This window comes from Mustelus asterias, chromosome 13 (genome assembly GCF_964213995.1).
Source record: "Mustelus asterias chromosome 13, sMusAst1.hap1.1, whole genome shotgun sequence".
Lineage (NCBI taxonomy): Eukaryota > Metazoa > Chordata > Chondrichthyes > Carcharhiniformes > Triakidae > Mustelus > Mustelus asterias.
Window position 1 is genome coordinate 61186892 of NC_135813.1, and position 13299 is coordinate 61200190.

General features: G+C 41.4%; 1 pseudogene; it reads left to right on the plus strand.

Moving 5' to 3' along the window:
- The first annotated feature begins 7118 nt into the window (after window positions 1-7118).
- LOC144502262 (immunoglobulin lambda-1 light chain-like) lies at window positions 7119-12143 on the plus strand (annotated as a pseudogene).
- The last annotated feature ends 1156 nt before the right edge of the window (window positions 12144-13299 follow it).

Below are 13299 nucleotides of genomic sequence, written 5' to 3' on the forward strand. Positions count from 1 at the left end.
CCCCGTGTCTGCGTGGGTTTCATCCAGGTGCTCAGCTTTCCTCCCACATTCCAAAGATGTGCAGGTTAAATGGATTGGTCACGGTAAATTGCCCCTTAGCGTGCAGGGTAAATACGTGAGATTGTGGGAATTGGGTCTGGGTGGGTTTGCAGCCAGTGCAGCCTCGATGAGCCAAATAGCCTCCTTCTGCACTGTAGAGATTCTATGATTCTATGAGTTCTGGACGGATAATCACACCACGGTAGCTAGAGGAATCCAGTTCAATTAGTTCCATAAATCTGGAAGGAAAAGTGTTGTCCATTAAATTATTAGATTGTTGAGAAAAAAACATTTGCTTCATGAACACAACTGAAGGCAGGAAATTTACCATCTCCAGTTAATATATGTGTGGCTCCGAAAACAACAGCCGTGTGATTGACTTGCAGCTTCCCACGGAAAATGCCCAAAAAGCCTCTCAGTTACATCAACATAGTCTAATAATAATAAAACCAGATGGCATGGACATCGCATGCAACAATGCCATCCCCAGCCCTGTCGACGCTGGCTCCAATAGGCATAATGTTTAAGTTTTTTTCAAGATTACAAATTGTTCAAGTCACAAGAACCCGAACACCGTACACCAATATAAGTATCGAATAATTTTGCATTCCTTAATTTAAAAGCTAATAGTTGCCTAATAGGTGCAGCTCCAATAACACTCAAGAATCTTGACACCATCCAGGATAAAGCAGCCCACATCTACAAACATTCAATCCCCCCACCACCGACACTCAGTAGCAGCACTGTGTACTATCTACAGTATGCACTGCAGCAATTCACCAAAGATCCTTAGATAGCACCTTTCAAACACACGACCACTTCCATCTAGAAGGACAAGGGCAGCAGATGTATGGGAACACCACCACCTGCATGTTCCCCTCTTGGCCACTCACTATCCTGACTAGGAAATATATCGCTATTCCTTCGCATTCGCTGGGTCACAATCCTGGCATTCCCTCCCTGACGGCAGTGTGGGTCAAGCCACAGGACATGAACTGCAGCGATTCAAAAACGCAGCTCACCACCACTTTCTCAAGGGCAACTAGAGATGGGCAATAAATGCTGGCCAGCCAGCGACACCCATGTCCCACGAATGAATTTTTTTTAAAGTTGCTTAAAATCGGGTGCTCACAGCAGGTGGATTAGACACTTGTATTAACACATAGGGAATACAGCAGAACGGTAGATTTTATCGTTCACCTGCACCTCCTTGCCCATTTGGCGCTACGGTGGCACAATGGCTAGCACTGCTGCCTCACAACGCCAATGTCACTCTCTGTGTGGAGTTTGCACATTCTCCCATGTCTGCATGAGTTTCCTCCAGGTGCTGCGATTTCTTCCCACAATCCAAACATGTGCGTGTTAGGTGCATTGGCCATGTGTATTTGTCCATTAGTCCAGGGGGACTAGCCATGGGGTTGTGCGGACAGGGCCTGCGTGGGATTGTGGTCGGTGCAGACTCAATGGGCCGAATTGTCTCCTTTTGCACTGAGGATTCTATGACTTACTAGTCAAATCCTAGGAGGGCAACAGCCTTTCCATTTACGTAGATGCTCCTATAGTATCCCAATTGCATCTATACCATATGCTTCAAGCACGAATCACTCCCTACAGCATGAAGTTCATTTTCCTCGCCATTATCTAGCTAAAGACATTTTTCGCTGAATTGCCTGTTCGATGTTTTGATGACGATGTTACACTCGTGGCTCCAGTTGAGTTATTTCTCAAAAGTGCAGATATTCTCTCTGTATCCACTCTTTCATACCTTTCAAAATTATAAAGACATTCGATAGGCCACTCCTCAGCCCTTTTCAAAGAAAAGAGAACTAGCGTCTTCATCATTCATGGACATGCACACACTAAAATTTTGGCTATAGCTCTTCCAAATCGTCTCTGCTTCCTGGTTAGGGGAAATTCCAGAAACATGACACCAACTGTGAACGTTGCTGCCATTGTCTATCGCCTCTTTTAAAGGTGCTGAAAAATTTAATAAGGTACGTCATGTAAGATCCATGAAGTAGTATGGATGTGTAAGAGCGTTTTTGTGGAAGGGTGTGTTGGTGGCTGGAGGATGGTTGATTGGGTGAGTGGCGAGTGTGCGTGGTGGGGAGTGTGGCGGAGTGTGCGGTCGTTCTATGTGGTAGTGGGGGAGGGGAGGGGCTTATGTGATTGGATGGAGTAAGTCAGTGAGAAGATGCCGCAGTTTCCAATTAAACCAGCTGTCCTGAGCATCAAACATTTAGAAATTCCCCACCGTACAGCGATGGCTGGACGAAGTATAACATTTATCTTTTGTCGCCTAGTTAAGAAATATTACAGGGTTACCCTTTATGGAGTTCAATTATTTACTGCTCGAATAATGAAAGAACCGTCCTCATTTGGAAATCTTCCCGTTCTGTTCCCTATCAGTGGAAAGAGCAGAACGGAATGGGATATTCTAATGTTAACTTTCCAAATATGGCAGCTGCTGATCTCATTATACGAACACAAGAATATATGAACAAGAAGCAGGAGTAGAATATTCAAGCACTCAAGCTTGCGTCACCAATACATAAATTCATGGCTTACCCGCGAGTATTTAACAGTGATCCATGGTTCTACATTCTCCCACGAGAGAATAAATCTTCTCCACATTTAAGCCTAGCCTGTCCAACCTTTCCTTGTAAGGCAATAGCACCATCACCCTGTCTCCACCTCGCCCTATTCCAGGTATTATTCTGGGAACACTTCTCTGAATTGCTTCTAACACATTTATATCCTTTCTTAAATAAAGTGACAGTTATTGTAAGCAGCACATCAAATGTCGTGTAACTAATGTTGGCTAGTTTCAAACTCCATACTTTTAGTGTGTCTACAATGCTGTACTTTGAATCAAATGTTACTTTCCAAAGTAATGTAACATGGTCAGAAGTCTAGAAGCCATTATACAGAAAACTACACCGTTACTGTATTATTGGAAACTAAATTAAACCGTCAGCCTTATTGTAAAACAGTGCATAATTCATGAATAGATGTATTAGGATAGCTGGTGATATAACTAGCAAAACAAAAAGGTGATCATTTCTCTCATTATAAACACGCTACACTATTTTTAATATAATTCTTAAACGATATCATAATTATAAAATGCAGCCTTCCCAAGCAGGCTGGAATAACGACATGGACCGCAGACCTTTCGTTAATCTTGACTGAAGGAATAAACAGGCTTTTATTCAAGATGTTTTAATTATAAATCGCAGAAAGTTATGTTGGCAAATTATTTTTCGACACTTAACCCACTTCAAGAAAATAACTATGGTTTCAGAGACGCTGCTGTCTTAAAGTTAAGGCAGCGTGTATAATTAGCTAAAACAGCAATCGGTTCGCTCTTATTTCATTATTGACAAATTATAGACTAGTTGGCAATTTTCCAGCAATTGCATAAGCTTGGCTTTCAACAAATCCGAGGTTTAAGAAAAAGGCCCCAAGAAGACATCACGAGCAGTTAAGAATGTTGTGCACGTTGTCAGAACCTCCACTTCACGTCCTGTTATGAAAAGAATGGGGAGAAATCTGTTCAGTTGTTAAAGTTAAGTTTTCCTCTTTTACTGTTAATTGACACTACTTTTCATCATTTTGACCTGTTATTCTTTTAATGGTTAAGTAAACGTTTTGAATTCACCATTTGAAATGTTTTTTTGCCATGCCGTTACATCTGTAAACCTGATATTATTTACAATTGGAGAGTTATTCCAATCAAGTGAACCCCATAAAAAATTAGTTGAACACTCGCATCTTATACCCCTATATAAGGTCCCATAGAACCATAGAAAATTACAGCTCAGAAACAGGCCTTTTGGCCCTTCTTGTCTGTGCCGAACCATTTTATGCCTAGTCCCACTGACCTGCAATAGAACCCTATATCTACAGTGCAGGTATTTCCCTATATCTACAGTGCAGGTATTTCCCTATATCTACAGTGCAGGTATTTCTTCAAAGAAATTTAATAAGTTGATTAAACATAATTTCCATTCCACAAAGCTATGTTGACTCTACCTAATTAGCTTGTGCTTATCTAAGTGCTCTGCTACAACTTACTTAGTGGTAAGTTCAGTAATTTGCCCTATGACAGATTAATTGCCATGTAATTTCCCGCTTTCTGTACCGTTCCTTTTTTGAGTAATGGTGTTATATTTGTATCTTTCAACCTAATGGTACTTTCCCGAACCGAGGGAGTTTTAGACAATTAAAACCTGCCTACCCAGCTGTTTCATTAAAGATCATCAGATGACGTCCACCGGATCAAAGCTCTTGTCAGCCCGCAGCTGCAACAATTTACTCAGTGTCAATTTTCTGGTGACTGTAATTTTCCTGAGTTCCTCCCTCTCTTCCATTTCCTGGTTAATAGTTGCCGCTGGGAGGTTACTTGTAAGAAGTTTAACAACACCAGGTTAAAGTCCAACAGGTTTATTTGTAGCAAAAGCCACACAAGCTTTCGGAGCTCCAAGCCCCTTCTTCAGGTGAGTGGGAATTCTGTTCACAAACAGGGCATATAAAGACACAGACTCAATTTACATGAATAATGATTGGAATGAGAATACTTACAGCTAATCAAGTCTTTAAGATATGTATCCACATTACTGAAGAAATATGCAACATATCAGTTCAATTTATCTGCCATCTCCTGGTTTTCCAGTGTCAATACTGTGGACGCAATTTCTAGAGGACCAACACTCACTTTGATAAACCTTTTATTTTTAAAACATTTGTAGAAATCAACTTTTTACTATCTCTGTTTATATTTCTGGCTATCTTTCGATCATACTCTAATTTTCCCCTCGTTATTAATCTTTTAATCATCCTTTTCAGCTCCTTATATTATTTCCAACTTTCTGACGCCACCTGTACTTAGACAATTATCTGTTTTTCTTTAAGTTCAAAAGGATCTTATCCTTTCGGATTAAACATGGATGGTGGGTCATAAATTTGGATAGTTTCTTGCTTGTTGGAATGTATCTTTTCCGAACATTCAGAAATATCCCCTTAAATGTTTTCCATTGCATCTCTCTGGACCTAATGCCTAACCTAATTTGTCAATTCACATCAACCAGCGCAACTTTCAGGACCTCATAAATACCCTTATTTAAATTTAAGGACATAGTGTCAGACCTAGTCCTTTCTCCCTCAAACTGAAAGTAAAATGCAATTATATAGCTTGGTGTGGCTCTTGCTCTGCCCAAGACCGCAAGGAACTACATAAGGTCGTTAATGTTGCCCAGTCCATCACTCAAACCAGCCTCCCATCCATTGACTCTGTCTACAATTCCCGCTGCCTCGGCAAAGCAGCCAGCATAATTAAGGACCCCAAGCACCCCGGACATTCTCTCTTCCACCTTCTTCCGTCGGGAAAAAGATACAAATGTCTGAGGTCACGTACCAACCGACTCAAGAACAGCTTCTTCCCTGCTGCCATTAGATTTTTGAATGAACTTACTTTGCATTAAGCTGATCTTTCTCTACACTCTAGCTATGATTGTAACACTACATTCGCACTCTTTCGTTTCCTTCTCTATGAACGGTATGCTTTGTCTGTATAGCGCGCAAGAAACAATACTTTTCATTGTATGCTAACACGTGTGACAACAATAAATTAAATCAAATCAAAATCAAATATTACATTTACTGCACCTTCACTATGAGATTGTTATTCCATCTCATGCACACTACCAGGTTTAGCTCTGCTCTATGGTGGGTTCCAGATCATGCTGTTCTGAGAAACTATCCTGGAAATATTCAAAGAATTCCTCCTCTAGGCTACTTTTGCCCATCTGTCTTTTCCAGACTAAAATCTCCCATGATTATTGCAATGCCGTTCTGACAAGCTCCAATTATTTCTTCCTTTATGCTACCCGCTACCACGTGGTTACTGCTCGGGGGCCTGTACAGGAATTCCACAAGTGACTCCTTGCAATTACCTTTTTACATCTCTCTCCAAACCATTTCCACATCAATGTTCCATGAATTTAGGTCATCTCTCTCTGTTGAGCTGACACCGTAATTGCATGCAGGAGCCACTCCACCAGATAGTCCACATTTCTGCCCTTCCTAAATATGCTGTGCCCTTCAATATTCAGGTCCTCCTGCAGCCATATCTCCTTCTTTATGCGCACAGTAAGGGAAAGCTGGTGCCTCGCAGCCTTTCAGACTCTTCGGGGTGAAGATACAAGTCACTGCGAGATGAACCGAAGGAAACATTATCTTTTGGTCCAAACGACAGCTGTTCGTACGAGTGTGGTATCGTAATCTCATAATTCCAAGGTCTGTGTAATGTACATCAACACGGCACTGAAATTAATGTAATTTGCTCAAGATTAAATGTAATGTCCTTTCAAAGATGAAATAAAATGTTGGACTCCATTAATGCTGTTTGGAATAATTAGTTGACAGAACATTGCCATCAGGAATTGTGCTATATAAATGAGGTCTTCGGAGCGATGAACCTGAAACTGCAAGGAAGTTAATGTCATTGGGGCTTGAGTAGGGAGATGTGCGAAATAGAACAGTTGCTCGCATCTACCCTACACTTTGGCTTGATCTCTCTTTCAATTAAACAATGTCTAATTTATATGCACCATTTGAGAAATAGTTTCCTTTATTAGCTTTGCATAATTCCAATTAATTGTCCGATTGTCCAAAGGTTTGCAGGTTAGGCGGATTAGCTATACGAAATTGCCACTTAATGTCAAAACTAGGGAAGCTAATGTGGTAAGGTGCTCTTTCGGAGAGCCGGTGCAGATTCGTTGGGCCGAATGGCTTCCTTCTGCACTGTAAGGATTCTATGAATGCCAAGGAAACAGATTTTAGAGTGAAAAGCATTTAATTTAAAATCAACCAACGGAATTTCATAGGAACACAATCAGTGTCGCCATGCTAAGATGGACAATAAAGTTTGTCTTCAACAGTTTCAGCATGTCATGAATAGTCTGCTATTTAAAAATCCTGAACATTCCCTTTTACAAACGCTAAGTAAACCAATTCCAAAGATCCAATAAAGAGCCGCGACGTAATAGAAATTTGCATAATTCATAGATGCAAACGTGATGTCCGGTGGTGTAAATGTTCTTAAAGATAAGTTTAGAAGCTGCTGTGTTATTAGTCTCGTGAAACATTTTGTTCTGAGCTCGATAATAATCTACGAAGTGTTTGAGTGGCTTCGCCTTCTCGCCGTCCTGGCGCTATGTTTGCAACGTAAGTTCGGGCTGGAAAAACTTTTTCAAATTATCTTTCTGGTCCACTGATCGAGTGCAGTGCTTCAACTGGTTGGGTCTGAAATACAAATGTTCTCCGCTGTGCACAGAACGACGCTAAGCAATATTTTCTTATTTCTCCAGGTGCCAACTCCGCTCCTTTACTATCTCAGCGAGCGATCATCTCAACTTCACTGGGGAAAACTGCCAAAATCACTTGCACATGTCCGGAGGCAGCATGGCCAGTTACAACACCAAGTAGTATTGGCAGAAACCCGGCAGCGCCCCTGTCTTTGTTTGGGCGGACTATGATCCTTCTCGAGGTTCGGGGATTCCTGAGCGATTCACTAGATCAAGGGACACATCGAAGAACGTTATGCATTTAACCATTTCCAATGTACTAGGCGATGATGTCGTTGATTATAATTGTGGTGCCCTGGGATTACACAGTTGGTGGATTCACGTTCGGGATGTGGGCGGTAAGTGCAATTTTCGCCATGTGCGTCTAAGATTCTTAACCTTCGAATTTAGAAGTTCTGAGTTTATCTAAGAACAGAAATGCTTTCGAACAAACATTATCATTATCTCTTGGTGTTTACAAAGAGATGCGTACATACCACTCCCTCCCCCACCCCAAGAAATGTTCCAGAAAATGTCACATAATATTGGTGTTTTAAATCCTTGGGCATTTTCTTACTATGGAAAGACATTGCAATTGAGCTTGTCCCGGTTTAATGATGATACTTTTATAATGCATGTTAATCTACATAAAACGCTGATGACAATCATGTAGATACTTACCACTTACCTGTATGTGCCGTGCTGTGGTTTATCTTTCGTGTAGGATTTAAAATACATTCAGCGAAACCATTAATGTGAAACATTTTATAATTCTCCCACACGATGGTTTTAAGTAGTCGGAGTCAGAGAGTTGGATCCTATGAATTTTCTGGGAAGATTCATTGTTCTATAGGCTCAGCAAAAATGATTCCGTTGTTGCGACATTTTCAACAATGTGTTTCCTGTTAGCCATATATTCATAACTTCACTAGTAAGTAATAAATAACAATACTACACCCCAATTGGTTTTGAAATTTTAGTATCAATTGCACATTTTAAGAAGTTGATGTTCTTTTTTAGAGATGTGGTATTGAGATTATCAAAGATAAAAAAGGGAATAGAGGTTTGTTGTCTTACGAAATACTTTATAGGTGGACGTTGTGATTCCTGTTTAGTGCGGCCGTTCAAAGTTTTTTTTTAGGAAACTAGAAAATAATGGCGGGACAGAGATTAGCTGAATTCCATCACTTCCTGGGCACTTATGATCTCCGGAAGATTGACTGCTCACCATGATGAATTCCGGAAAAGTATATAAGAACATAAGAAATAGGAGCAGGAGTCGGCCACCTAGCCCCTCAAGCCTGCTCCGCCATTCATTAAGATCATGGCTGATCTGATAGTGGGTTCAGTACCGCTTACCCGCCCGCTCCCCATAACCCTTAATTCCCTTAATGGTTAAAAATCTATCTATCTGTGACTTAAACACATTTAACGAGGTAGCCTCTACTGCTTCATTGGGCAGAGAATTCCAAAGATTCACTACCCTCTGGGAGAAGAAGTTCCTCCTCAACTCTGTTCTAAATTGACTCCCCCGTATTTTGAGGGTATGCCCTCTAGTTCGTGTTTCCATTGTAAGTGGAAATAACCTCGCTGCTTCTACCCCTTCATTATCTTATATGTCTCCATAAGATCTCCCCTCAACCTTCTAAACTCCAATGAGTACAGGCCCAGTCTACTTAATCTCCCCTCATAAGCTAACCCCCTCATCGCCGGAATCAACCTGGTGAACCTTCTCTGTACCCCCTCCAAAGCTAATATATCCTTTCTTAAATAAGGGGACCAAAATTGTACACAGTACTCTAGGTGCGGCCTCACCAGTACCCTGTAAAGTTGCAGCATGACCTCCCTGCTTTTATACTCCATCCCTCTCACGATAAAGGCCAACATTCCATTTGCCTTCTTGATTACCTGCTGCACCTGCAAACTGAGTCTTTGTGATTCATGCACAAGGACCCCCAGGTCCCTCTGCACAGTAGCATGTTGTAATTTTTCACCGTTTAAATAACAGTCCATTTTACTATTATTCCTTCCAAAGTGGATAACCTCACACTTATCAACGTTATACTCCATCTGCCAGATCCTTGCCCACTCACTTAGCCTATCCAAATCTCTCTGCAGACTCTGTATCCTCCACGCAATTTGCTTTCCCACTCATCTTTGTGTCATCCGCAAACTTTGTTACCCTACACTCGGTCCCCTCCTCCAGATCGTCTATGTATATGGTAAATAGTTGAGGCCCCAGCACCGATCCCTGTGGCATGCCACTAGTCACTGATTGCCAACTGGAAAAGCACCCATTTATTCCGACTCTCTGCTTTCTGTTAGATAGCCAATCCTCAATCCACGCTAACACTTTACCCCCAACTCCGTGTACATTTATCTTATACAGCAACCTTTTGTAAGGCACCTTATCGAGTGCCTTCTGGAAATCTAAGAACACCACATCCACCGGTTCCCCTCTGTTAACCGCACTCATTATATCCTCAAAGAATTCCAGTAAATTTGTCAAACATGACTTTCCCTTCATGCATCCATGCTGTGTCTGCTTGATTGAACCATTCTTTTCCAGGTGTCCTGCTATTTCTTCCTTAATGATAGATTCCAGCATTTTCCCAACTACGGATGTTAAGCTAACCAGCCTGTAGTTACCTGCCTTTTGTCTACCTCCTTTTTTAAACAGTGGCGTTACATTAGCTGTTTTCCAATCAGCTGGCACGTCCCCAGAGTCCAGTGAATTTTGATAAATTACAACTAATGCATTTGCTATTACTTCTGCCGTTTCTTTTAGTACCTGGGGATGCATTCCATCCGGACCAGGGGACTTGTCTACCTTTAGTCCCATTCGCCTACCCAGCACTACCTCTTTAGTAATAGTGATCGTTTTAAGGTCCTCACCCCCTACAGTCCCATGACCGTCAATTATTGGTATGCTATTTGTGTCCTCCACTGTGAAGGCTGACACAAAAAACTTGTTTAAGGCCTACAATTGGGCACATGTTTTTTTTCGCTGTTGTATTTCCTAAGAAGACTGCAGTTATAGGAGATCGCAAAGCAGAGCTGCTGTGCAATTAATGGCCTGATACGATTTTCCCGTCTGTCTCAACGCATACTTACAGCATTTTATAAACATCAGACGTTGATCCAGCGCAGCCTCACACATTCGAATCGGATTCATTTTATACAAATTCTACCGTGGGATTCGTACGTACACAGAAATCCCAGATTCAAGCAAATGTTCACAATCTCTTGGCGAAATTCAAGAAGCAGCAAAAGGTCACAGTTCATAATCTTTTCCCCACCCCCGTCAGAATGATTGACTGAGAAAGAGCATATTGTTATTTCTAGCTTCTTACATCATTTACTATCACCGCGCTTCAAAGGCTAATGTGTGCAATCTGACATAGTGCTATAAGATACGACTCGTTATTCCTTCTTGGTGTTATCAACAAGTTGAAATATTTGAGCTGTCTGCAGCGGGTGATTAATCCGTTGACTAGATAGCTAAAATCTGATCAAACTGGGAGCGTTTCGATTAAACAGGGTCTCGAGAGTAACTTTGCCCAGGTGCGATAGTAGTTCCAACTGTCAAATTATGACCGAATGAAAAACAAACCAGGCACTGGGCTAGTGCTCTGAAAGACCGAACAGACTGGAACACTTTTCCCTGGAAAAGAGGGAGCTGCGATGTGGGTGGGGAGGGCATGACCGAACACAGCGCTACGAAATTAGTGAAGAGCTTGATAGTGTAGATCGTCACAAGGTATTTTCACTTTCGTGTCTATAACTATTACATCGCCACTAATAAAATTAGTGGGGAACCCGAGAGATAACTATTTAGGCAGAGACCTGAAATTGGCCGCCGCATGCAGGGGCGACGAGAACAGTGCCAATGTTTCTAGGGGGAATTAAATAAATGCACTAAGGAGAAATAGAAAGAAAGATTTGCAGATAAAATGAGATGAAGCAAGGTGAGAGGAGATTTCAGCGGAACAGCAATATCGCGATAGCTCACATGCAGCGAATGGCCTGTTTCTCTGCAGCAATTGGTATGTAACAATTCAAAAAGGTGGCCCCGCTGAGCGTTGCTAAATTTACCCTGGAACCTCCCCAACTAGTTTGCACTGAACATGAAATGTATATTGAAATATAACAAAATGGTGACCTTCGGGATTTAAACTGAATAAGAATCAATAATCTGTCTGTTCCCTTTTTTTCGAAAGGCACGTTGCGTTGGGATTTTATTCAATTCGTTTAATAGTCTTCCAGATCTGCAGACTATGTGTGACTAGTTAAGGCACATTAAGAAGCTCTCGTTGCACAACATATAACTTGCGCAGTTAGATAGAAAACATATTTAAAACTTAAATCATTGAAACTGTTTGCATTTAAAACGCAGTAGATCTTCACACGTTGTTTCCACTTTTCTTTCCAGCGCCGCGGGCCCCCACGGTCTCCGTCCTTCCACGTTCATCGGGTCAAATCAAAGAAAAGGACAAGGCCACCCTAGTGTGTTTTCTTAACGGCTTCAACCCGCGAGTTGTGGAGGTTGAATGGACTGTAGAAGGCAGCGTCAGAGAGAATGGTGTTGAGACCAGTCGTGTACTGCAGGAAGCGGCCGACACGTTCAGTGTGAGCAGTTATCTGACTCTGTCAGTCTCAGAGTGGAATTCACACGAGCTTTATTCCTGTGTGGTTAAACACGAGGCCCTCGCAAACGCGCTTAAAGCAATTATAGAGAGGTCTAGCTGTATCTGATGTAATAATCTTGGATATTCGTCTACTGTAACCTTAGTGAACGTCAGCAGAACAAAATTGGAATTTAAAGGTAGAGTTTTATTTTAAATGATCTATTTGACATAATGACAAACATCCCAAGTTACTTTATGTGACACCACTGTGTGTAGCGTGAGAATGCGCTGACTCTGCAGTCATTTTACTTTCTTTGTGCCATTGCAGTGTAATAAAATAATTATTTTGGTATCTCATTTGATGGTAGCGTTTTCCTCCTTCTACTATCTTCGAATTCATGACCATTTCAAGCCTCATAATCGTGAGGTTGTATTCTTGAAATCCTTTGAATATTTACATACAATCGTCTCACACTTGGTGGAAATAACGATTTTACTAAATTGGTGACTGATCACTGAGTGAAGAAGGGAAATGGTTAATGTTTTTTTTGTACTCAATGTATTTTGTACCTAAAAGGTTGAACTTTGTACCTGGAATGTATCACAAACATAACCCTTCCTTATGGGTAGTCTCCCCTTTGTTTATATTGCTCCTGGTAGTAGTATAAGCCATTTGTTCATGTCTTTCATCTTTTACTTTTAGTAGTATAAGCCATTTGTTCTTGGTTTCATCTTTTACTTTTGGTATAAGCCATTTGTTCATGGTTCCCTCGCTTGTTTATATCATTCTGATAAAACAGACAGTTAAATGTAGATGTAGGGTTGGAAGTCTTGCTTTTGCCGTAGGCTTGTGTATGATTTAAACAAAGGAAGCAGCTATCAAATGGTAGAGTGCGAGAATGGCCGTTTGAAGGAGGACTCCCACTGGGACAGCTGCAATCGCACACAGTCACTTCAAAGGAAAAGCTGCGGGAAGAGCAGGGGACCAGAGGTGGCACCTTGACAACAACGACCAGGAGAATTGTGGTTTATGACCCAAGGATATCAGATAGTCTCTAACCATGATCCAGAGACTATCAGAAGCTGTTAAAGGAACTATAATTTATGATCAAGGACTGTTAACTGGACTTTGTTTTATGGCTTGTATTGGGAACCCTGATGTATAAATATCCACGCCTCTTGTGTTCAGAGAGAACTTTGGCTTCCGCTTTCAAGGGGTCAAGTTCTCCCATAAGCTTGTGAGAATAAAGCCTGACTGTAGTTTGACTCATACCAGCCTCAAGAGG